General features: G+C 41.8%; 1 pseudogene; it reads right to left on the bottom strand.

The window, feature by feature from the left end:
* Nucleotides 1–26889, bottom strand: part of LOC112068435 (calcitonin gene-related peptide type 1 receptor-like) — a 105492-nt pseudogene that overhangs the window by 20560 nt on the left and 58043 nt on the right.

Below are 26889 nucleotides of genomic sequence, written 5' to 3'. Positions count from 1 at the left end.
TCTATTTTAGCAAAGTGGGCTAAATTTATCTTCAAAGAAAAAACAATAATAGCAATTTTTCTATCATCCACTCAACTGAAATATTTTTTAAATATAATCTGGATGAAATAGCAATAAATAAGTGCAAAAATCTATTTAATCAAAACACACTTTGTTTAAGGAGAAGTAACATGCAGTGAAAACAATAATTAAACTTTAACTTTTAAACTTGAACTGAGTAAAAACTCTAAATATGTGATTGCACAGTAATGTTCATTGTTTGAGGTTGAGGTGATACTTGGGTGGTGTCCCATCTTTTCCACAAGTTCATCATGTTCGGGGTAAGGCTCTGAGCTGAGGAAATCCTCAGAATTGAGTGGAGGGGTGTTCAGCAGTAAGTCGACTTCTGTGTGATGTTTTTGTTCAGGTCATCAAAGAAAACAGTTGTTCACACAGGTAATGTGCTGCCAAACATAGACAACGTTTGAGCAGCCTGGATGCGGCAGCTGGGGCATTGTGTCGGGGAGGAAACGGGCGAAGTCCGCAGCACCCACTGCCGCATTATTTTGCCCTCAGTGCATCATTGCATTGAGGTCATAATCATTTGTGAGGTTTGGTGGTGAGCTTTCCACGTAACAAGCAAATGGGTTACGAGCAGTGTTCCAACCTGCTTTTTTGTGCTTCAAAGTCAGCAAATCGGCGTCGAAAGTCAGCGGCAAGCATACTATTTTATCAGCCAACTGTGGCGCTCGGAGAAACGCACTGTAGAGAGCTTCTCTTTCATGTCTGGCAGCTGGGAAAGTGGCTCAAATTTTTCTTTCGCATCTGCGTCTCCCCACAGAGTAGTTTGGTTTTAAATGCTTTCGACTGTAACTGTACATATCAGAGATGACATGATCCCGACCTGCAGCTGGAAGTTCATTGCATTTCAGATGACTCGTAATGTCACAAGAAAAGCATTTCAACAGAAGAAACATTTCGTCTCGGAGTTGTTTGTGTCTTTCCCTTTGCTGTCCAAGAACAGACAAATCTCCTCACGAAGCTCGAAACATTTTGAAAGCACTTTCCTGGCTTAGCCATCGCACCTCTGTGTGATAAGGCAATCACAATGCTCCGTTTCTAACTCCGTCAGAATGCTTGAACTGGCGGTGATTCAACCTTTGCTTGATAAAGTTAACTGTGCGCGTGATGATGCTCATTACATGCTCCATTTTCAAGGCTTTACCGCACAACGCTTCTGGTGTTATGATACAATGATAAGCTGTCAGCTCACTGTCGCGTTTTCCTCTTGCATCTTTTCCGTATGTTCGCCACCAGTTCGCTCCTGTGTCCACACATCGCAGGTGCTCCGTCGGTTGTCAAACCCACGAGTTTTTCCCAAGGCAGCTCCATCTCATTTACACATCTTGACACCTCTTCATAAATCATGCCCGTAGTTGTGCATGGCATAGAGACGTAAAGCGCAAAAACTCCTCTGTCACGCTTAGGCTGGAGTCCACTCCGCGGATGAAAATTGACAATATGGGCAATCGTCACGAAATGTCGGTGCTCTCATCCAGAGCATGGAATATGCAATGAAATCTTTTCCCTTTTTCACAAGTGGCTCTTTTAGATTGATGGACAACTGGTCTACTTACCTCCGTGAACATATACTCCGACTCCCACCTTGTTTGAAACCCCCGGTTCTCAGTGTCCACCTTCCGTTTTGCCATTTTTGATGGGTATCTGAAAGTTAATTTTACTGTGATGCTGACGACTGCTGTGCCAATAAATATTGAAATGAAGCAGCCTACTGCTCGGTGCGTCACCGTTGCATTGTGGGAAATGTAGTATTGGTGCGTGTAAAAGATCTGCGGGCTGCCGGCTTGCTGCGGTCTGCGGGCCGGTTCTAATAATAAATCAAGATCATCCCAGGGGCCGTAAAAAACCTTCTCGCGGGCCGGATGTGGCCCGCGGGCCTTGACTCTGACATATGTGCTGTAGAGGTTCAATTTAAGATATATTTTTTTAAACGTCTCACCACTTCATAACCACAGCCTGATGTAATGGGACAGCCTGGATGGTTCTCAGTGTTTTATGGAACAGAGTTTAAGGCACTCATGTCTGACGATTCCAAAGTGTGTCTCAAGTCTTTGCCCTACTTGACCTGAGCACTAGGGATCCACTCCTCTTTCACTACTGGCAGACTACTAGTCTCTGCTGTGATCCACCAGAGAGAAAGAGACCTTGTTCTTTTTGTTCAGAGAGAGCTGAGTCTATTCTCCCAACAGAGCACCACATCCCTAAATCAAACATGCAGTCAGAACACAGACCAACCCAGTCTAAATTTGCCGCTCTAGAATTTCAACATGTTCCACTAAAGACGTGTAGTATGTGCAACCAACTGTGATGGGATTTATTTTCATCCCATCCCTGGAAATCAAAACCATGTTGTCTGAGGTGTGAAAGACAAACTGCAATTTGGTTCAAAACAAGCAGATTATAATAAATTTAAGACAGATTTGTAAAGATTGGGAAAGATGGTTCTGAGCCAATGATGCTAGAACATAGCTATTCATATTCATTTTGAAAGCTGTCGTTCCTTCCTCCCTGTCGGTTGGATCACCAGGGTCAGCTGGTATATCTGAATAAATCTCCGACTGTGAATATGCCAGTTGGATTAGGCTTGAAGTCTGTTTCTCCAGTGAGAACGTGATGGTACGGGGAGAAGAGACGCTGAAAATCAAACCCAGACGACAGTTATTTTCTCTAAAGAGATGCTCCAATCGAGAGAATGATAACAGGACCTTACTGTATACATTGGGCCAGCAGTTTTTTACTAACCATTTAACCTAACCGGGGAAAAAAACAATGTCTCTACTCATAGTCTATCCATCTCTACAAGGCCATGTTCTAGATATTTCTCTACATTAACATCATCTCTACAATTCTCAGACCTGTTTTTATTATTATTATTATTCGATTTTTTTCTTTGTATTTTTATGGAACAGAAGCCTGCAACTCTGTAACTCTATCTGCTGAGTCACAATACTGTATAATAAGAAGATGATTTATTCAAATAATTTCCATTGAAAGGTGGACAATGAAAATGTCTCTTAAAAGACAATACTGAAAGTATCAGAAAGGGATGATTATTCCAGATACAGTAATGTCACATTCCATAGAGGCAGATTTACTATCTTCACCTTAACAGACCTTAGGATACAAAGAATTTACGTTTGACTGAAACTCAACGAGTGGCAACTGTTCAAAAGTCTGACAAATGAAAGAAGTCTGAGTGATATGAGAAGTATAGCTCTGGGCTGTCTGTTAATGGCAAAACACATTAAAAAGATATGCTGAAAAGAAGAAATTATATTCTAACGAACGCTTTTAGAAAAAACAGCTGATATAGAGTAAACTAATTTGAATGAAATAAAATAGTGCTCGAGGGCTACATCGTTTTTAAGAATTCAAACAAGTATTATTTTGAAATGATCATGCAGTGCAACACTGAGCAACACAGTACATTATATTTCCTATCCTCATTGATCTTCTTTACCTTAAAGGTGAAATGTATTTCTGTGATGTATTTGACTGTGATATGGGTTGAGTAAAGTAAAGTGATACTTACTGGATTTCTTCCCACTACATCTGGGTTGTTGACCACTGCTATGAGGTAGATGAGGGTAAGGGCGGAGTTGAGGACATAGGAAACAAAGAGGTTCTTATGAAGCGTGATCCTTTGGCAGCTCAGGTTCCTGAGTGAAGACAAAGACACAGCATAATAACGTTAACATATGATGTGGGTCTGGCTGCGGTTACCCCAGCAGACATTCACAGAGAGAGCTACATCAAACTATTTACTAAATGACAGAAGCCAAAAGATTAAGCTGATTATCAATTTTTTTGGTGTGAAAATATGTAGGAAATGCTGTCGAGAACATAGGTTACAGAATTGTAAGTGATACAGAGAGAGTGGAAATTGTAAGTCTGAAACTTCAATATAAATCGTTTGTATGTGAAATCTGAAAAATAACTTCACAGTTGATAGTCACAGATGAGAATATAATCTGCAAAGCTGGAGGTAAATTATTCTTGTCATGAGAAACGATWAAAAAAATTACTGGGACTGTATGCAAATCGAATTTTAACAACATCAAATAATGAATATTCATGATGAAAAATCCATTCTGCACGTTGCAATAAAAAACTAATCTGCAACTTCAACATATTTAATCCTACAAAAAATATGTTTCGAGCTTTGATGAAGAAAACAGGACGATAAATAACATGAACCATTGGAATGACTAACTCTGACCCATAATGACTTAGTCAGATGTTGCGGTCATCTGAACGAAGGATCCTCTTGTAAAATATAAATAAAGATTGTCATTCCATTCAGAGCATGCTGTAAACTGGTATAAAAATACACAACACTTCTCCCAAGCAACACCAAAGAACTGATATCATTTGCTTCGGTTCAGCCGTGCTAAATACTGGCACACACAACGTCCGACAATAAGTGGAATCAGTTGTCAAAAAAGATTATTGACGACTGTATTTGAGGTCCCTGTGGAGCTTCCTGATTCTCACAGAATCTGATACAGAAGCGTATTAGTCACATAATAAGTAATTTACAAAGTAGTGGGGGTAAAATCATCAGTAATCAAAAGCTCCATCATCCATATGGATGGCAGTGGAATCAAATGATACTATTTTCTATAAAAGGTTAGGAAAGTAATGCCAAACACGAGCAATTAAAGATAGGAGGAAACAGTGTTTACTGGAGTGAAAACACTTTGTGCCAAACCTGTGTACAGCAACAATGTCCTGTTATCTGTCTCCAGTCATTAGGAAGCTAATGTAACAGTCTTGCTGTAAATGTGTTGTTTATAGAAGAAGAAGAAAAAGAAGAAATGTCAGCATGGCAACATTAGTAAATTACTTATTCTTGGTCAGTGGTGTGTGATGTCTTTGAGAACAAGGCTACCTTTAAATGGCACAACAGAAGTAAAATGACGTATTAGCAGAATATCTTCAAACTAGGATAAGCAGAAAATAGAACAGACAGAAGAACGCTCTTCATCTGAAGATGCTGTATGGATGTTCTCAGACTACACCTAAACAAGTTAAAGGAGTTTCAGGGCAACGTCTGACATGCAAGGTACAGTAAAAGCAGGAACTACCAAAATGATAACCCCATGTACATTGACACTTTAATCAGACAGGGCCTGTCAAAACAGACAGCCATTTTATGACAACAAGCATCATGTATGCATTAGGACAGGATCAAACTGCACAGTGATACAATATTTTTTAAGCTAACCCAACTGTATTTTTCCACAGCTAGCCGGAGTATTTTTTGTCGGTGAGTCCTGGCAGTGATGAAGTGGAGGCCATAAATAAGAAGACAGTGCAGCTGTACTGCGTCAAATACCACTGTAAACTGCACATCTGGGAACATTAAGACTTTCAGTTTTAAAGGGATCAGCCTATAAAGATAGTGCCATAATCATAAAAACGATGTTCCCCTAAAAAGCAATGCTTTGCTTGCCATCTTTAAAATGTAATTGAGGTCATAATTAGCTGATGGCTTTGATCGTCCATTGATGCTTTACAATGCCAAGAAAGGATCTATTCTATTCTGATTCGTGTCATGACACAGACACAGTGTAGTTTGAGCGTTTACTTTTGTTTTGGATAGCGGCTAGTTGGCTACTAAGATATGCACCTGAACTATGTCTTAGCTAGATTTATGAGCAGGTATAAACTTTGCGGAACATTGCAGTCTGTTACAAGACCTACTGTACGTTAGCTCACATTGCAGTCTGTTACAAAACCTGTTGCTCCACAGCTGCATTTGCTGGTTAACACCCTACTTGCTATATCCATTGAGATTAGAAACACGTCAAATGTCAACATTTTGGGAATTTTCACATTGGCAACTGAGCCAATTGAGAACTATCCCAAGTCTGTATTAACCAATATGATGCAGAAATGTTGTTTTTGCTCCTGCAGTTATGTCCCCCATAATGTTTATTCAAGGATAATGGCCTAATGGTTATAGACTCTTAGAAAAAAAAAATTGTAGAACGAACCCTCTGTAGAAAGGGTTCTACCTGCAACCCAAAAGGGTTCTACGTGCAACCAAAAATGGTTATCCAAGGGTTATCCTATGAGGACAACCGAGGGAACCCTTTCAGCTTCAAGATAACAAAAAAATCAAGAGTGTATGGACATATTAATAACTTATCAATGGCTCAGACATGAGACGTATGTGGCAGGGACTCAAAGGGAAAACCAGCCACGTCACGGACACCTACGTCTTACTTCCGGATAAGCTAAACACCTTTTTCGCCCGCTTTGAGGATAACAGTGCCACCGACGTGGCCAGCTACCTATGATTGTGGGCTCTCATTCTCCGTGGCCGACGTGAGTAAGACATTTAAGCGTGTTAACCCTCACAAGTTTGCCGGCCCAGATGGCGTCCCAAGCCGCGTCCTCGGAGCATGCGTAGACCAACTGACATATTCAATTTCTCCCTATCCCAGTCTGCTACACCCACAGCGTCTTTCTTTTTCCCAACGCAGTTAAGCCAAAACCACGCCCCGTTATTCAGAGAGGCGTTCTACAACGCTTTGAGCGCTCTCCATGTCCGGAAGTGAATATCACGTAGCGCGAAATTTCAGTCACTGATTAATAACATTTGCCCATGTATTTCAAGATTGAAAAATATATAACATAATGTCATGAACAGACCTAGCCATTAACGTCCCTTAACGCTCAAAGATAGATTCAATGGCTGTAGCAGAGCTTATTCGACTGAATGATTAGCTAATACATATTTGAGAAATTATTAATAATAAGCATATACTTTTACCTGAAAATAGACTACTAATGATAATATAACAACTAATAACAATACGGAGCTAGTAACGTTACGTAGCCTAGGTAAACTTAGCTGACCTTCAATTGAGGGAATTCAGCGGAGTTCTGAGACATTTTTACAACTCTAAAAATAAAAACATGGGCAAATTTGACCAAACATGATGATAATAGGCCTGCATTACGGTAGGCAGCTAATTGTTAAATGACACTTTCCATCCTTACCTTGGAAGGCCACTGTCTCTGCGCTGATCGCCTGTGAGTGAGACAACATTAGCCAGCCAATGACAGAGTAGTAGAACACCTCTCTGAATAACGGGGCGTAGTTTTGGCTTAACTGCGAAAAAGAAAGACGCACCCTAGACCCACTTCAATTTGCTTACCGCCCCAATAGATCCACAGACGATGCAATCATCATCACACTGCACACTGCCAGTGTTATATCAGTTGAAACACACGGCCATCTTTACAATTCAGCTATCTCAAAGGAAACACACAGCCATCTTTACAATTCAGCTATCTCAAAGGAAACACACAGCCATCTTTACAATTCAGTTATCTCAGAGAAAACACACAGCCATCCAGTGGTGGAAAAAGTACCCAATTATCATACTTGAGTAAAAGTATAGATTCCTTAATAGAAAGTTACTCAAGTAAAAGTGAAAGTCAGCCAGTAAAATAATGCTTTAGTAAAAGTATAAAAGTATATATTTTTTTACATATACTTAAGTTTCAAGAATAAAAGTAAATTCCTTATATTAATCAAAACAAAAATGTATTTGTCACATGAACCGAATAAAACAGGGGCAGACCTTACCCCGAAATGCTTACTTACAAACCCTTAACCAACAATGTGGTTAAGAAAAATTGAGTTAAGAAAATATTTACTAAATATACTAAAGTAACACAATAAAATAATGGTAACACGGCTACAGTATATATAAGGGGTACAGATACCTAGTCAATGTGCTGGGGAACAGGTTAGTCAAGGTAATTGAGGTAATATGTACATGTAGGTCTGGGTAAAGGGGCAAAGCAGACAGCAAGCACCATTGTCTTGTTTTAAAATGAATGGATATCCAGGGGCACACTCCAACACTCTGACATTATTTACAGATAGCCAGGGGCACACTCCAACACTCAGACATTATTTACTTGATAGCCAGGGGCACACTCCAACACTCAGACATTAGTTACAGATAGCCAGGAGGTAGGCCAGACTCACCAGGACACTCAGAACGATTGATTAGGGTTCCAGGATAGGGCTCACGGTGCACGTTCTCTCCAACAGAATCTCAGCGACATTGTAGTGTGATACTAGATGAACGCCGCAGTAGCGGGGCACACGAGCTCCAAACGACTCGAGGATCATTTGAGTTGGACGAGATTGCAGGATGCACACTCCAACTATTCTTCAGATCATTACTTATCAGATTAGCCAGGGTCACAACTTCCGTTAAGCACTCAAGGGCACATTAGATGTTACAGATGAGGCCAGGCTGTACACACCTCGAACACCAGAGCACGATTATTCGTGTGTGTACAGATAAGCCAGCTTGCGGCGTAGCAAGACTTGCCGAACAGCTACAGGAGTACATTCAGTATGTACAATAGCCAGGGGCAACACTCTCAGCGACGACTTTGACAGAATGTAGTTACAGATAGCAGCGCAGGCACACGTCTGCACACGCCGAACATGGCAGACATTATTAGACTTCCAAGGCCATTAAGCGAGGTAGCATGCAGCGTACGCGTATCAGCCACCAGCACTGAATGTCCATTTACAGATAGCACCAGCTGTGCCGACCTCATCGACTCCCACTCAAGTCGATTAATTACAGATAGCTCCAGCGTTGCACACTCCAACACCAGACATCATTTTACAGGGATAGGCAGAGTGGCACACCCGAACAGCTCATAGACATTAGTCCTGATCACAGATAGCCAGGGTGCACATCAACACTCAGGACATTATTTACAGATGCCAGGGGGCAACACTACCAGACCACTTTCAAGACATTATATTAGCAGAATGCCAGGGGCTAATCTGAGCCATGAGCACTGCAGACATCATTGTGTACAGATAGCCAGGTGGCAAGCATCTCCAACACTCAGACATTATTTTTACAGATAGCCAGGTGCACACTCCAAACACTCAGACATTATTTACAGATAGCCAGGTGCACACTCCAACACTCAGACATTATTTACAGATAGCCAGGGGCACCCTCCAACACTCAGACATTATTACAGATAGCCAGGGGCACACTCCACACTCAGACATTATTATACAGATAGCCAGGGGCACACTCCAACACTCAGACATATTTACAGATAGCCAGGGCACACTCCAACACTCAGACATTATTTACAGATAGCCAGGGCACACTCCAACACTCAGACATTATTTACAGATAGCCAGGGCACACTCCAAACTACAGACATTTTTACAGATGCCAGGGGCACACTCCAACACTCAGACATTATTTACAGATAGCCAGGGGCACACTCCAACACTCAGACATTATTAACAGATAGCCAGGGGCACCACTCCAAACACTCAGACATTATTTACAAAAGATGCATGTGTGTTTAGTGAGTCTGCGAGGTCAGAGGCAGTAGGGACGACTACGTGTTCTATTGATGAGTGTATGAATCGGACCATATTCCTGTCCTGCTAAGCATTGAAAATGTAACGAGTACTTTTGGTTGTCAGGGAAAATGTATGGAGTAAAAAGTACAATATTTTCTTTAGAAATGTAGTGGAGTAAAAGTAAAAGTTGTCAAAAATAAAAATAGTAAAGTATAGATACCCCCAAAAAACTACTTAAGTAGTACTTTAAAATATTTTTACTTAAGTACTTTACACCACTGCGGCCATCTTTACGATTCAGTTATCTTAGAGGAAATACACAGCCATCTCTTCAGTTAAATAATGACAAGATGATTGATAAAGCACTCTCAGATCCTTAGGAGAAATATATTATACCGCCTGAACTGTATCAATCGCAGTCATCACCACCATCAATATTATCATAACTTTCATCATATTTATCACCACTATCATCATCAACATCCTCATTTTCATCACGATTAGATGTGTCTTCATCTTCATCATAATCACCATTATCATCATCGTCATCATTATCACCATCATCAGAAGTATCCATTAATCATGTGGGGGAAAAAGCTTTGATAGTCCAAGACCGACTACTCTCCCTAATCAAACCAGTAGTTTGTTTCATAAAGAAAGCAACAGCAGCATCTATAATTACCTGAAGTAGAAGAATATAGCCAGAGAGATCAGGAGGGAGGCTATGGAGAAGGCATGACCAACAATTGCCATGTAGTACAGGATATAGGCCATCTGGAAAATACAGATACATGAACATTAAAACAAACAGGATCATACAGTGGTGCATCAAGGACATTCATGAACCATTAACCTGACTTCCATTTTCTACCTTGATGTAAACAAAATATGAAAGGGGTGAGACTAGGACCTTAAAGGGATACTTCGGGATTTTGGCACTCATGATTATGATTATCTACTTCCCCAGAGTCAGATGAACTCGTGGATACTATTTTTATGACTCTGTGTCCAGTAGGAAGGAAGTTTTTGCGAGACGATATTGTCTAGTGTTACCGCAATGACAAAGTTTACAGGAACAGCTAAAATAAAAATGGTAACCACCAGTTCATCTGACTCTGGGGAAGCAGATAAAGGGCTTCACTGCCAAAATTCCAAAGTATCCCTTTAAGGTTTAGGACCTGGGTATTTCAAATCAGGTCCTTAAGCTCTGCAGCACAGCTGGTTTTCATTCGTACTCTAATCACAGTGTGACTAAGCCACGCTTGAACCATTTACCATGTAGAACAGTGGTCACTAACTGGTCGATTGACTGGTCAATCTCCAAGCCATTCCTAGTCAATAACCATTTCTGTAAAAAGAAAATGATAAAGCCTTGCGTTCCTATTTTTTAAAATTAGTTTTGCGGTGTTGGCGGCAGTTGCACTTGATTCAGTAGCCCTAGGGCTGGGAAGGCAAAGTGTTCTCATTTTGAACCATTTCACGTGTCTGTGTTTGCTAACTACCTCTCTCAAAGAGTGAAGTGTATGAAGTCAGAACATCTGCTGTCTCAGCCACTGCTTATCACCAAGAGTGAACCCTAAGGCTCGATCCTAGGCCCCACGCTCTTCTCAATTTACATAAACAACATAGCTCAGGCAGTAGGAAGCTCTCTTATCATTTATATGCAGATGATACAGTCTTATATTCAGGTGGCCCCTCCCCGGATGTTTTGTTAAACGCTCTACAACAAGCTTTCTCTACTCTTAACCTTGTTTTGAACACCTCCAAAACAAAGATCATGTGGTTTGGTAAGAAAAATGTCCCTCTCCCCACAGGTGTGATTACTACATCTGAGGGTTTAGAGCTTGAGGCAGTCACATCATACAAGTACTTTGGAGTATGGCTGGACGGTACCTTTGCCTTTTGGTAGGCTGTCATTGTAAATAAGAATTTGTTCATAACTGACTTGCCTAGTTAAATAAAGGTTCAATGAAGGTAGAACTCCACCCACTTGGCAGGCCCAGAGAGCAAATCAAGTGCACCTATAGGTCTACTGCTGACCAATCAGATAGCTCAGAACACTGTGTCTGCACAGTTTCCTAGAGCCATAGACTGTAAAAGAAGTTGATTTTTTAAAATATTTATTTATTTCACCTTTATTTAACCAGGTAGGCTAGTTGAGAACAAGTTCTCATTTGCAACTGCGACCTGGCAAAGATAAAGCATAGCAGTTCGACACATACAACAACACAGAGTTACACATGGAATATTTAAACATACAGTCAATAATACAGTAGAAAAATAAAACAAAAAGTATATATACAGTGAGTGCAAATGAGGTAAGAAAAGGGAGATAAGGCAATAAATTGGCCATGGTGGCGAAGTAATTACAATATAGCAATTAAACACTGGAATGGTAGATGTGCAGAAGATGAATGTGCAAGTAGAGATACTGGGRTGCAAAGGAGCAAAATAAATAAATAAATACAGTACAGGGATGAGGTAGTTGGATGGACTGTTTACAGATTGGCTATGTGCAGGTGCAGTGATCTGTGAGCTGCTCTGACAGCTGGTGCTTAAAGCTAGTGAGGGAGATATGAGTCTCCAGCTTCAGTGATTTTTGCAGTCCGTTCCAGTCATTGGCAGCAGAGAACTGGAAGGAAAGGCAGTCAAAGGAGGAGTTGGCTTTGGGGATGACCAGTGAGATATACCTGCTGGAGCGTGTGCTACAGGTGGGTGCTGCTATGGTGACCAGTGAGCTGAGATAAGGTGGAGCTTTACCTAGCAGAGACTTGTAGATGACCTGGAGCCAGTGGGTTTGGCGACGAGAGTGAAGCGAGGGCCATCCAACGAGAGCATACAGGTCGCAGTGGTGGGTAGTACATGGGGCTTTGGTGACAAAACGGATGGCACTGTGATAGACTGCATCCAATTTGTTGAGTAGAGTGTTGGAGGCTATTTTATAAATGACATCGCTGAAGTCGAGGATCGGTAGGATGGTCAGTTTTATGAGGGTATGTTTGGCAGCATGAGTGAAGGATGCTTTGTTGCAAAATAGGAAGCCGATTCTAGATTTAATTTTGGATTGGAGACGCTTAATGTGAGTCTGGAAGGAGAGTTTACAGTCTAACCAGACACCTAAGTATTTTTAGTGTTGGAATCGGCTAAACTTTGAACATTGAGATATTAAATGAATGATAGGAAATGAAAGAGACTGGGTGTTATGTTAGAAGTTAATGGTTCTCTGAATAAAGACAGAAGGCTTTGGAATGTGTTTGATGGAGGAGAGGAGAGCGATGGGTTGATACAGGGAAGACAGATGGACATCTGTGTATTAGATGAAAGAGGGGTTGAGGTCAGGAGGTGAGGACAGATTCTCTTAAGAGAGTAATACATGTTTGGAATCATTTTACCCTCTTTATTAGCTTCCCGTAGAGCCATAAAATGTAAGGATTGGAGAGAAACAGGAGTGTCTTAAGTGGGATGTATATAAACTGTGATGTCTGAAATGTTTTGCTGTCTGATTTCAGCTGTACAGAATCTTTGGGATGAATAAACTTGGTTAAAGCTTCTCTAGTGTTTGTGGGTTATTTACTCTGAAAAAGAAGAACCTAACAGTAGTTATCCACATATTCTAAGTCAGAGCCGTCCAGAGTAGTGATGCTGGACGGGCGGGCACGTGCGGGCAGTGATCGGTTGAAGAGCATGCATTTAGTTTTATTTGCATTTAAGAGCAGTTGGAGGCCACGGAAGGAGAGTTGTATGGCATTGAAGCTCGTCTGGAGGTTAGTTAACACAGTGTCCAACGAAGGGCCAGAAGTATACAGGATGGTGTCGTCTGCGTAGAGGTGGATCAGAGACAACAGGCCCTCCGATTTGACACACTGAACTCTATCAGAGAAGTAGTTGGTAACCAGGCGAGGCAATCATTTGAGAAACCAAAGCTGTTGAGTCTGCCAATAAGAATGTGGTGATTGACAGAGTCGAAAGCCTTGGCCAGGTCGATGAATATGGCTGCACAGTAATGTCTCTTATCGATGGCGGTTATGATATAATTTAGGGCCTTGAGCGTGGCTGAGGTGCACCCATGACCAGCTCTGAAACCAGATTGCATAGCGGAGAAGGTACGGTGAGATCCGAAATGGTCGGTAATCTGTTTGTTAACTTGGCATTCGAAGACCTTAGAAAGGCAGGGTAGGATAGATATAGGTCTGTAGCAGTTTGGGTCTAGAGTGTCTCCCCTTTGAAGAGGGGGATGACCGCTGCAGCTTTCCAATCTTTGGGAATCTCAGACGATACGAAAGAGAGGTTGAACAGGCTAGTGATAGGAGTGGCAGATCATTTTAGAAAGAGAGGGTCCAGATTGTCTAGCCCGGCTGATTTGTAGGGGTCCAGATTTTGCAGCTCTTTCAGAACATCAGCTGTCTGGATTTGGGTGAAGGAGAAATCGGGGAGGCTTGGACGAGTTGCTGTGGGGAGTGCAGGGCTGTTGACCGGGATAGGGGTAGCCAGGTGGAAAGCATGGCCAGCCGTAGAAAAAGGCTTATTGAAATTCTCAATTATAGTGGATTTATCGGTGGTGACAGTGTTTCCTAGCCTCAGTGCAGTGGGCAGCTGGGAGGAGGTGCACTTATTCTCCATGGACTTTACAGTGTCCCAGAACCTTTTTGAGTTTGTGCTACAGGATGCAAATTTCTGATTGAAAAAGCTAGCCTTAGCTTTCCTAACTGCCTGTGTATATTGGTCCTAACTTCCCTGAAAAGTTGCATATCACGGGGGCTATTCGATGCTAATGCAGAACGCCACAGGATGTTTTTGTGCTGGTCAATGGCAGTCAGGTCTGGAGAGAACCAAGGGCTATATCTGTTCCTGGTTAAAAAAAAAAGTGGCATGCTTATTTAAGATGGTGAGGAAGGCACTTTTAAATAATGACCAGGCATCCTCTACTGACGGGATGAGGTCAATATCCTTCCAGGATACCCGGGCCAGGTCGATTAGAAAGGCCTGCTCGCWGAAGTGTTTTAGGGAGCGTTTGACAGTGATGAGGGGTGGTCATTTGACCGCGGACCCATTACGGATGCAGGCAATGAGGCAGTGATCGCTGAGATCTTGGTTGAAAACAGCAGAGGTATATTTGGAGGGCAAGTTGGTTAGGATGATATCTACGAGGGTGCCCATGTGTACAGATTTGGGGTTGTACCTGGTGGGTTCATTGATAATTTCGAATTTAGATTGTAGGATGGCCGGGGTGTTAAGCATGCCCCTGTTTAGGTCACCTAGCAGCACGAGCTCTGAAGATAGATGGGGGGCAATCAGTTCACATATGGTGTCCAGGGCACAGCTGGGGGTAGAGGGTGGCCTATAGCAAGCGGCAACGGTGAGAGACTTGTTTCTGGAAAGGTGGATTTTTAAAAGTAGAAGCTCGAATTGTTTGGGTACAGACCTGGATAGTAAGACAGAACTCTGCAGTCTATCGCTGCAGTGATTGCAACTCTGCCCCCTTTGGCAGTTCTATCTTGTCAGAAAATTTTATAGTTATGGATGGAAATTTTAGGGGTTTTGGTGTCCTTCCTGAGCCAGGATTCAGACACAGCTAGGACATCCGGGTTGGCAGAGTGTGCTAGGGCAGTGAATAAAACAAACTTAGTGAGGAGACTTCTAATGTTAACATGCATGAAACCAAGGTTTTTACGGTTACAGAAGTTAACAAATGAGAACGCCTGGGGAATAGGAGTGGAGCTAGGCACTGCAGGGCCTGGGTTAACCTCCACATCCCCAGAGGAACAGAGGAGGAGTAGGATAAGGGTACGGCTAAAGGCTAAAAGAACTGGTCGTCTAGTATGTTCAGAACAGAGAGTAAAAGGAACAGATTTCTGGGCGCGGTAGAATAGATTCAAGGCATAATGTACAGACAAAGGTATGGTAGGATGTGAATACAGTGGGGGTAAACCTGTGCATAGAGTGGCGATGAAAGAGATATTGTCTCTCGGAATATAATTTAAAATAGGTGATGTCACCGAATGAGTTGGAGGTGGACTAAAGTGTTCAGTAAGGCGTATTGAGCAGGGCTAGCGGCTCTACAGTGAAATAAGGCAATAAATACTAACCAAAACAGCAATGGACAAGACATATTGACGTTAGGGAGAGGCATGCGTAGCCGAGTAATCATGGGAGTCCAGTGAGTGGCTTCAGGCAGCTAGAGGGCCGGGGCTAGCAGCTAGCAGAAGGGCCTTAGAAGGACGTTGCGACGGAAGAAAGTCTGTTGTGGCCCCCTCGTGCTGAAAATGACGGCTGATGGATCAGCAGGGCTCCGTGTGGTAAACCAAGCCAATTGGCAAAATAGGTATAGTGGCCGAAGAATTTGGGACTCTAAAGCTAACAGTCCGGTGTGCTCTAGACATCTAACGCTAGCGGGCCGTGGCAGTGCCGCAGAGCCCGTTTGAGTACCCCCTCGAGCAGATTTCGTCGGTAGTCCAGTTGTGAAGGATCGGCGGGGTTCCGTGCGAGCCATTTTTTTGGTCAAAATTAGAGTATACATCCACTTCTCCAGACACAGCTACACCACTGAGTACAGCAAAGTGTTCCGATAAGCTTGCGTTGTTATTATTAGCTGCTTGTGTTTTTTTTTTTTATAATTCACTTTCTCTAATCATAGGAGTAACAACAGGAATTGGTGCATGAGGAAGAGATAATGCAGTGTGACTTGAGTTCCACCATCAGCTGGAAGAATGTGTCACCTTTTCTCAGCAAAGGGAGGAGGGAGAGTGGAGAGACAGTGAGTCGGGTGAGAGCTAGCCTCACCGCTGCTCCCTCCCCTCAGGCTGATCATCAGATGCAGGCCATCAGTCCAGTAAAAAAAATATATATATTATGCTCACTCAGCTGTGGCTCACAAGTAATACAACAAATGATCTATTATCAGTGTGATCATATACCTACATTTTTTAAATATAATTAAAAAATTGTCTGACAAGAACATTGGCAGGGCAATTCAAGCATAGCCAATATGCAGTGATAATGTATTGGGCCTAAAGCGTACTGCACAAACCTCATTGCTACAGAACTGTTTATAATTGGTTCATGTTGGATAGACTTATGTTTTTCAAGTTATGTTTAAAAACAAACTGAGCGGTAGATCTCGGCTTGCATTTTGACTCAGAAAGAGATCCTGACTTATAAAAGGCTGGTGACCACTGACGTAGACAAATAGTCATAGCATTTTTTGTGTCCTCAGGATGCCCCACTTCTGTATAGCACTTTGTGACATCTGCTGATTTAAAAAGGGCTTTATAAATAAATTATACATTTGATTGATTTAAGAAACCGGCCCTGCCTGTTTCCCATTGCTAGGGTCAGGAGTTTTACTACTACTCACTGGTCAGAAATAGAAACCTTTGCCAGCTTAATTTGACCAGTTGTTCCCTCTATGACCTCTTCCATATGTCATGATTGTAAAATGTCATCAAGTGTAAGCTTTGGTACATTTATTGTACCATATTTATTTTAACATTTAACATTTAAGTCATTTAGCAGACGCTCTTATCCAGAGCGACTTACAAATTGGTGCATTCACCTTATGACATCCAGTGGAACAGCCACTTTACAATAGTGCATCTAACTCTTTTAAGGGGGAGGGGGGGTTAGAAGGATTACTTTATCCTATCCTAGGTATTCCTTAAAGAGGTGGGGTTTCAGGTGTCTCCGGAAGGATTGGTGATTGACTCCGCTGACACGGCGTCGTGAGGGAGTTTGTTCCACCATTGGGTGCCAGAGCAGCGAACAGTTTTGACTGGGCTTGGAGCGAACTTGTACTTCCTCAGAGGTAGGGAGGCGAGCAGGCCAGAGGTGGAATGAACGCAGTGCCCTTGTTTGGGTGTAGGGCTGATCAGAGCCTGAAGGTACGAGAGGTGCCGTTTCCCCTCACAGCTCCGTAGGCAAGCGCACCCAAGTAGGTCTGTGTTTTCATTTATCTAGCTTAATTTAACACATTCCACCTTTGTCTCCTCTGCATATTATCCCTTGAGAAAATGTCCCCTTATTGTGATTGTAAAATGGGATCAAGTGTATGCTCAAAATAGCATGTATAAATGGGATGATGGATCACTCTGTGACAACCCTTACCTTCAGCTTGCCTTGTATGTGGAAGTTAACACAGTGGGGTAGTTGACCACGTCCTATTGGTTGCTGGTGTGCGGAACCACTGTCCTGATTCGCGTACAGATCTTGTAGCTTTTTCTGTTGAAACAATCAAAGTAGGACTAATGACACATGCTACAAAACATGTTTAACACTTAGACACTTAAAGGACTAGGTTCACTATTTTACAACTTGATGTTAGATGTTCCTCACCTTGAAATAGTCTATGGTAGTCTATGACACTTAAAGGTCGACTTGGACAAAAAACGCACAAATAACGGCTTTAAACTGCATAACTTCTCTTAGCACTAGGGGTCAGATTTTTTTATATTTTTTTTTAATAATGTGCCCAACGTAAACGGACATTTTCTGCGACCCAGATCGTAGGATATGCATATAATTTACAGATTATGATAGAGAAAACACTCAAAGTATTCCCAAAACTGTCAAAAATATGTCTGTGAGATAAACGAATACTTATTCTGCAGGCGAAAACTCTGAGTGAAAATGTAACCCGGAAGTGATATTAAAAAAAAATAATCTGTGTTCCTGGCTCCGGGGTCTATCCTCCATTTAAATGGGTATCAACCAGATTCCTTTTCCAAATGGCTTCCTCAGGCTGTGACCAGGCTTTAACATAGTTTCAGGCTTTTATTTTGAAAAAATGAGACGACGAAATTTTCATAAGTAGTCAGTGTACCTCTGAATGTTTTCCCGCGCGCTAGAGTGAGAGGGTGGCTCCCCATTTCCTTTTCTCTCTTAAAGAATAGGTTATGGTACGCGGGTTGAAATATTAATCGATTATGGTTTGTTAAAAACAAACCATGAGGTATTGATCTTAAAAAAACCATTTGACATGTTTCTACGACCATTACGGAATACTTTTTGGAATTTGGTCGAACGAGACACGGCTTTGTTTTCTCAAACATATAGCGCAACCCAAATGGCGTTTTTTTGTGATAAAAGTAATATTTATCGAACAAAAAAAATAACATTTGTTGTGTAACTGGGAGTCTCTGGAGTGAAACATCCGAAAAGATTATCTTAAGGTCAGGCGATTCATTTTATTGCTTTTCTGACTTTCGTGACCATGCTAATTTGGGGCTAGCTGTTGTAGCATTGAAAGCTACACTCACAAAAGCTTGGATTTCTTTCGCTGTAAAATATATTTTCAAAATCTGACACGATAGGTGGATTAACAACAAGCTAAGCTGTGTTTTGGTATATTTCACTTGTGATTGCATGATTATAAATATTTTTTGTAATATTTTTGCATTTGGCGCCCTGCAATTCTAGCGGTTGTTTAGAAAAGTGATCCCGTAAAAGGGATCCGTAGCGCAGAGAAGATAACTAATCAATGCACCATCATACCAGGTAATTGAATGCAAAAATAAATACAAATAAAATGATGAATGAGATATTTGGCTACAGAAGTGCCATTTCTTACCGATCTCTACAGCTTCTGTCCAAAAACAAATCCTGTGAAATGATGTCAACACATACTGGAGGAGTTACTGGCTAGCTACAAGTGGCTAGCTTAGCTAACGAACTAGCTACGTCGGTCGCGGCGCCCATGACCAGGATGACACATCGATGAACCACCAAATGCACACCCCATATCTGTTTGAAAATTGAGAAAGAGGCGAGTTGGACCGTTTTGTGTGCCCAAAGTTGACCTTTAAACATAAACACTTAAACTGTGCAATGTCCATAAGCTTTGCAACCTCTTGAAACCATGAATAATGAATTAAAGGTCCAATTGCAGCCGTTGATACTGTGATATCAAATCATTTATGGGTAACAATTAAGTACCTTACTGTTATTATTTTTAATTAGAATGGGCAAAAATAGCTTATTAGCAAAGAGCTATTTCTCAAGCAAGAATGTTGCTAGGGCTGTCTGGGAGTGGTCTGAGTAGGTTTGGAACTCTCTTTCTTATTGGTCTAATAACTAATTTACCCCCTGGTGATGTCACCAGGCAGGCCAAAACTCCATCCCATCAAAACAGGCTGAAATTTCAGGCCATCTTTTCCAACAACTAAAAAGGTTTTATCATAATTTTCACAATTTCACAGTATTATTCCAACCTCATAGTGTGAAAATGTATATAAAGCATTAGGCCTTTAAATACTATGAATATTTTAAATTCAAGACAAGTTCCAGAGTGATGCATTTATCACAAGGAGTTAACAAGTCAGCATTGGAGCATCTGACCGTCCAGAACTTTGACTTTATTTATTCTTGCTTGTAGTTTACAGAAAGTAAAGAAATGCAGAATTTACATAGTAAAAAATAGCATAGAAAACAAATGCACACACATAGAGACAAACAGGACACAAAAACAAACACCTCTTATAGCCAGGACTTACCTGTGGAGTCGAAGTCAGGGAAATAGTTGGGGCAGTTCTGCCAGGTGACTGTCCCAGCTGGTGTATCATCCCAGCACAGCCAGCCATCCCAGGTCCGGTTACAGTACAGCCCTGCACCGCCAGCAACACACAACCAGACACAGCACACGAATGAACACACACTGTGAAAACACTATGTAGCTTAGCTTAGTGAAACCAGCTGTAGGCTACATTAACCATTTGGCCACACTCGTCTGTCATCTGTCTACTGGAATAGCATGTTAATCGTAACTCTTCACAGTGACATTGTTTGGCTCTGTGATTTGTGACCGTACTTGTCTTTGTGGGTTCTTCTGATTGTGTGCTGTAACCTTGAAGTGGCTATGAAATGTATTATATTCTATTATAATTCTATTCTGGAATAATCACACACTCTGAGTTTGTATTATTATACACCTTTTAAACCAATACGTTTTTCTGCCAACTTTAGCATCCAGTCAACTTTTTGCCGACTTTTCTTTATAAAAGATATTGCCGGTTACAAAGCCTCCACTTTTATTTCCGCCAACCTACCTAGTCATGATTGAGGAAAAGTTCTGCCTACTATAAAATGTATCCGTAATGCTGTGGTGGCATTGGCAAGCACTACGCCAGGCCCGGGCAAAGACCGGCCTGCATACGGGCCGCATACGGCCACGACCCACGACCTGATTCAATATGTACTGCTATGTACTGTCCCACAAAATTGCTAAACATAGCAAGCCATTCGCTGAGGGCAAATTCATTAAAGAATGTTTAATTGACTCTGCAGCAATACTTTTCCCCGACAAGAAAGAGCTGTTTGAAAATGTTTTCCTGTCAAGACGAACAGTGACACGACATGTTGAGGACATCGCAGAGAATATGGAACAACAGTTGAAAGACGAGGTAAAGGATTTCACCTATTTCTCCTTGGCCCTGGATGAGACCAGTGATGCACGTGACACGGCACAGTTGTTGATATTCTTACGAGGCATAACCCCAGACTTTGAAATTACAGGGGAGCTTGCTTCAGTGCAGTCAAGAGCACAACCACAGGGAAAGATTTCTTGGAGGAGGTTAATAAGTGTGTGTCAAAGCTGGGACTGACTTTTGAAAGTTATCCAGTGTGACCACTGATGGGTGCCCAGGAAAAAACGTTGGCCTTTTGAAAAGGATAGAAGATCAAGTAGCTGAGCTGAACCCAGATCAGAAGATTATTTTCCTGCATTGCATTATTCATCAGGAGGTGCTCTGTAAATGTGTTCTGAAAATGAACCATGTTGTGGATAGAGTCCCTAAAGTGGTCAACTTCATAAGAGTAAAATCTTTAAACCACAGGCAGTTTGTCTCACTGTTGGAAGAGACAGCGTCGGGTCATGCAGATCTCCCCTACCACAACACAAACGTGAGATGGCTGAGTTTGGGGAAGGGGCTTAAAAGTCAGAGATGGCTGAGTTTTTGCAAATGAAAGGAAAACATGTGGAGTTTTCTCATCATTTTGAGGATTTCAAAGTGTTGGTGTTGGGTATTTTCCAGAACATGTGTGCTCATTTTAGAGGAGCCAGCAAGAATAGTGCTCTCTATATGTGCTCTGGGTCATTAGACACCATTAGATATTAGATATGTCTGGGGAGTGGATATGACTGTTGTACCAGTGATATGGCCTAATATTTACTGTTGCTATGGTTACACCTATTGGGAATTTTCCAGAACATGTGTGTTAATTTCAGAGGAGTTAGCAGGATGACATGTTCTGTTAATTGCAGAGGGAGTTAGCAGGATGACATGGTCGTGTTCATTCAGAGAGGAGTATAGCCAGATGAGACACTGTTAATTTCAAGAGAGTTAGCAGGATGACATGTCTGTTAATTTCAGAGGATTAGCAGGATGACATGTGTGTTAATTTCAGAAGGAGTTAGCAGGATGACATGTCTGTTAATTTCAGAGGAGTAGCAGGATGACATGTCTGTTAATTTCAGAGGAGATAGCAGGATGACATGTCTGTTAATTTCAGAGAGTTAGCAGATGACATGTCTGTTAATTTCAGAGGAGTTAGCAGGATGACATGTCTGTTAATTTCAGAGGATTAGCAGGATGACATGTCTGTTAATTTCAGAGGAGTTAGCAGGATGACATGTCTGTTAATTTCAGAGGAGTTAGCAGGATGACATGTCTGTTAATTTCAGAGGAGATAGCAGGATGACATGTCTGTTAATTTCAGAGGAGTTAGCAGGATGACATGTCTGTTAATTTCAGAGGAGTTAGCAGATGACATGTCTGTTAATTCAGAGGAGTTAGCAGGATGACATGTCTGTTAATTTCAGAGGAGTTAGCAGGATGACATGTCTGTTAATTTCAGAGGAGTTAGCAGGATGACATGTCTGTTAATTTCAGAGGAGTTAGCAGGATGACATGTCTGTTAATTTCAGAGAGTTAGCAGGATGACATGTCTGTTAATTTCAGAGAGTTAGCAGGATTACATGTCTGTTAATTTCAGAGAGTTAGCAGGATGACATGTCTGTTAATTTCAGAGGAGTTAGCAGGATGACATGTCTGTTAATTTCAGAGGAGATAGCAGGATGACATGTCTGTTAATTTCAGAGGAGTAGCAGGATGACATGTCTGTTAATTTCAGAGGAGTTAGCCAGGATGACATTCGTGTTAATTTCAGAGGATGATAGCAGTGATGACATGTCTGTTAATTTCAGAGGAGTTAGCAGGATGACATGTCTGTTAATTTCAGAGGAGTTAGCAGGATGACATGTCTGTTAATTTTGAACTATTGCGATGGCTCTAATGTTTCCATGCCCTAACATGAAACCAAACTAAAATTAGTGCAAGGCAAAAAGATAACGGTGGATAAATGCCAGAGGGGATGAATCATTAACATAAAAAGGAGTTACTATGTCTGTGATGTAAGGAGGAAAAATGTATAAGAAGTGTGTGCCAAGGTTGAAAAGGCAGTTGTAGGGCCTCCCGGGTGGCGCAGTAGTCTAGGTCACTGCATCGCAGTGCTAGCTGTGCCACCAGAGACTGGGTTCGCGCCCAGGCTCTGTCGCAGCCGGCCGCGACCGGGAGGTCCGTGGGGCGACGCACAATTGGCCTAGCGTCGTACGGGTTAGGGAGGGTTTGGCCGGTAGGGATATCCTTGTCTCATCGCGCACCAGCGACTCCTGTGGCGGGCCAGGCGCAGTGCACGCTAACCTGGTAGCCAGGTGCATGGTGTTTCCTCCGACACATTGGTGCGGCTGGCTTCCGGGTTGGAGGCGCAGAAACATTGTTAAGAAACAGTGCGGCTTGGTTGGGTTCAGTTTCGGAGGACGCATGGCTTTCGACCTTCGTCTCTCCCGAGCCCGTACGGGAGTTGTAGCGATGAGACAAGATAGTAATTACTAACAATTAATTGGATACCACGAGATTGGGTAGAAAAAAGGGGGTAAAATTTWAAGGAGAAAAAAAAGAAAAGGCAGTTGTTTTCATGAACCAGCTCAGCTTTTATTATATTGTAATAAAAGTCTATCTGAACTCACAGGCTCCGGTATTTAGGAAATATTATTGACTGAATATTTCCACGACACTGGAAAATGACATGCTGTTGGTTTCCTCTCCTTTCACTTTCAATGTGGATGACACTCCCACTGACCTGCAAATTGAACTTATTGATCTTCAGTCTGATGCAGTGATTGGAGAACTATTCAAAACAATGTCACTGACGAGGTTCTATGCATCTCTCGATGAACAAAACTTTACAAAGATTAGGAGTCATGCTCAGAAGATGTTTGTACTGTTTGGGTCAACTTATGTATGTGAACAGACATTTTCAGTGATGAAATATAACAAGTCAAGACACAGATCATCTCTTACTGACTCTCACATCTCAGCAATCCTGCTCATAGCGACGTCAGAAACTATACCTGACTTCACTTCTCTAGTCAATGCCCATCAGAGACTTCACCCCCCACACTGATTGAGTAGTTTAACTGTAATGTTGAGCTCTCTCTCTTTCTTGTGTTTTTGTGCATACCCGTTAACAAGAGTTCTGTCCATGGTGCTGAATGCACAGTGTAATTTTCCCTCCATGTAGTTCATTGCATGTTTAATAATAAAAAAAACCTAGGGCCTCCCGGGTGGCGCAGTGGTCTAGAGTGGTCTAGGTGGCGCAGTGGTGGCACAGAGTCTCTGTGGTGTTTCCTCTGACACATTGGTGCGGCTGGCTTCCGGGTTGGATGCGCACTGTGTTAAGAAGCAGTGCGGCTTGGTTGGGTTGTGTTTCGGAGGACACATGGCTCTCGACCTTCGTCTCTCCCAAGCCCGTACGGGAGTTGTAGCGATGAGACAAGATAGTAACTACTAACAATTGGATACCACAAAAAGGGGGTAAAAAAATATATATATAAGTTTTAAAAAATTATAATAATGAAAAAACCTACCAAAAGGAGAACATGGATGTGGTTTATTTCTGTGCATGTTAAAAAAGTAAAATAAGTAGCATATCTGGACGTGATTTACAGTAGATATATCTATCAACACATGATGTATAATCTTGTAATATGATTCTGGCCCGCGATGGCAAAAATATATTCTAATGTGGCCGCCCAGGCCTGCACTACACTCTTAAGCTCGTGGTTGTTGCTAAGCAGCACCCGTTACTACTATCCTCCTGGCAGTTCTAAACTTTGCTATCCTCTTGGCAGTTCTAAACTTTGCAAGGCATGTCAGTCACTTCACCCATCTCTTCACCCGCTCTCCACATGCACTATTTTCTTAACCACAACTGGACGGATCTGTAACGAATTACTGTGGGAATAAATAATCACTGAATTATGAAAATACTGGAATAAAGTATGCCAATGAAATTGAAGGCATCAAATTCTTGCTAACGGAAACTCCCAAAGTCATCCAATATTGTTATAATAGCCTACATTTGATTGAAGCAATAGCCTACCCGCGTGTGGTCAACTATTTCAGCACCATTTCGTGCTGCTTTGAGACAAGCCTGGGGTCTTGATAAATCAATCAATGTCCGATTTTTATTTTCACTGAATCTCAGTTTGGATTTTGGGTAGGCTACAATTTGTCACGACCTTATCTGGTTCACCTGTCCTTGTGCTTGTCTCCACCACCTCCAGGTGTCACTCACTATCCCGGTGTATTTATCCCTGTGTTTTCTGTCTCTCTGTGCCAGTTCATCTTGTTTGCCAAGATGTGCTTCTACACCTGCATTGCTTGCTGTTTGGGGTTTTAGGCTGGGTTTCTGTACAGCACTTCGAGATATTAGCTGATGTACGAAGGGCTATATAAAATAAACTTGATTGATTGAACTAGCGGTTGTCTCCTAGCTCCTTTTTTTCCCGGTCTCTGTTTTTCCCAGTCCTCCTGGTTTTGACCCTTGCCTGTTCTGACACCGAAACCGCCTGCCTGATCATTCTTCCTGCCCTGACCTCGAGCCTGCCTAACGCCTTGTACTGTTTGGACTCGGACCTGGTTACTGAACCCCTGCCTGACCTGACCTCGAGACTGTCTAACGCCCTGCACTGTTTGGACTCTGAACTGGTTATTGAACTCTCGCCTGTACCTGACCTGCCTTTTGCCTACCCCTTGTGTTATAAAAAATATCGGAGCTCAACCATCTGACTCCTGTGTCTGCATATGGGTCTCGCCTTGTGCCCTTATACAATTAGGCTGTGGAAATGTGAGCCAAGTTGAGGTGAGTGCTGCTAATGATGATCTTGTCTAGTTGGCTCATTTATTAGGATGGATCAGAATATGTTGCCAGCATGTTATGTAGTTTAACAAGGGGAGTATTTTGCTCTTCACTCGCAATAGTTTAGTAGCCTAGGTCTATTCACAACCAAAAAGCCTGCGACTCGTCTTAATCAATCAATATGATTTTGTTTCACTGAATCTCTGTCTATTTGGTTAATTCTCTGAATGGGAAAAATAAGTGGAGGTAGTATAGCTCATCTTTCACTTGGTCATCTAGCACTTATCAGAAATATTTAGCATGCAATAATGTAGCCTAAATCAAGTGTAGGTCATTATTTTTGCTCAATAGCAAAAGCGCACGGAGGATGTCAAATATGAACACGAGACTCACGTTCTTTTGAAAATATCTATTTATTTATATTATTTTCTATGTGTATCGCGATGAAGATACTCTCAATGTAAAACTCTAGCGCCTGATGAAGATACTCTCAATGTAAAACTCTAGCGCCTGATGAAGATACTCTCAATGTAAAACAAGAGAAGGAGGATTTTTATACCGTCCAGTGCACATTCCTTTTATACATCCAGCACATTCCTTTTATACCTCCAGTGCACATTCCTTTTATACCTCCAGTGCACATCCTTTTATACCTCCAGTGCACATATCCTTTTTATACCTCCAGTGCACATTCCTTTTATACCTCCAGTGCACATCCTTTTATACCTCAGTGCACATTCTTTATACCTCCAGTGCACATTCCTTTTATACCTCCAGTGCACATGCCGGTGAGGAGTGATATAGTGTGTATACAAGTGGGTGGGTGTCTATTTGAATAAATCCATTGAGAAAATACTCAGGTCATGAGAAACATTATAAGACTAATGAAATGTATTTTCAAAAGAATAGAATGGCATATTTTGAGTTGAATTATGTTACTGGTCTGTGCAGTCTATATGCTATGTGGCTGTGCCATGCACAGGAACTCTAGTTTTTTGTTCATTAAACAGACAAGATACACTTAGGCTACGCTGATCACAGTCAATACACATATTTTATAGTAGGCTAAGAATATAATGAAATATAACAGAATAAAATACTGCTAATATTTTTCCCATACAACTTGCGTCATGCAACGGTGTGGAAACGTTATCATATAAAAAAAGTGATATTTTGAAACAGAGCCCAAGTCTATACTTTTTTCATCCGCGTTTCACTTCTTTCCTAGACTCACGCTGCCTTGTTAGGGAGCAGTCGCTAGA

The sequence above is a fragment of the Salvelinus sp. IW2-2015 genome, unplaced genomic scaffold (genome assembly GCF_002910315.2).
Source record: "Salvelinus sp. IW2-2015 unplaced genomic scaffold, ASM291031v2 Un_scaffold515, whole genome shotgun sequence".
NCBI classification, from domain to species: domain Eukaryota; kingdom Metazoa; phylum Chordata; class Actinopteri; order Salmoniformes; family Salmonidae; genus Salvelinus; species Salvelinus sp. IW2-2015.
This window is presented reverse-complemented; position numbering and strand designations above follow the sequence as displayed.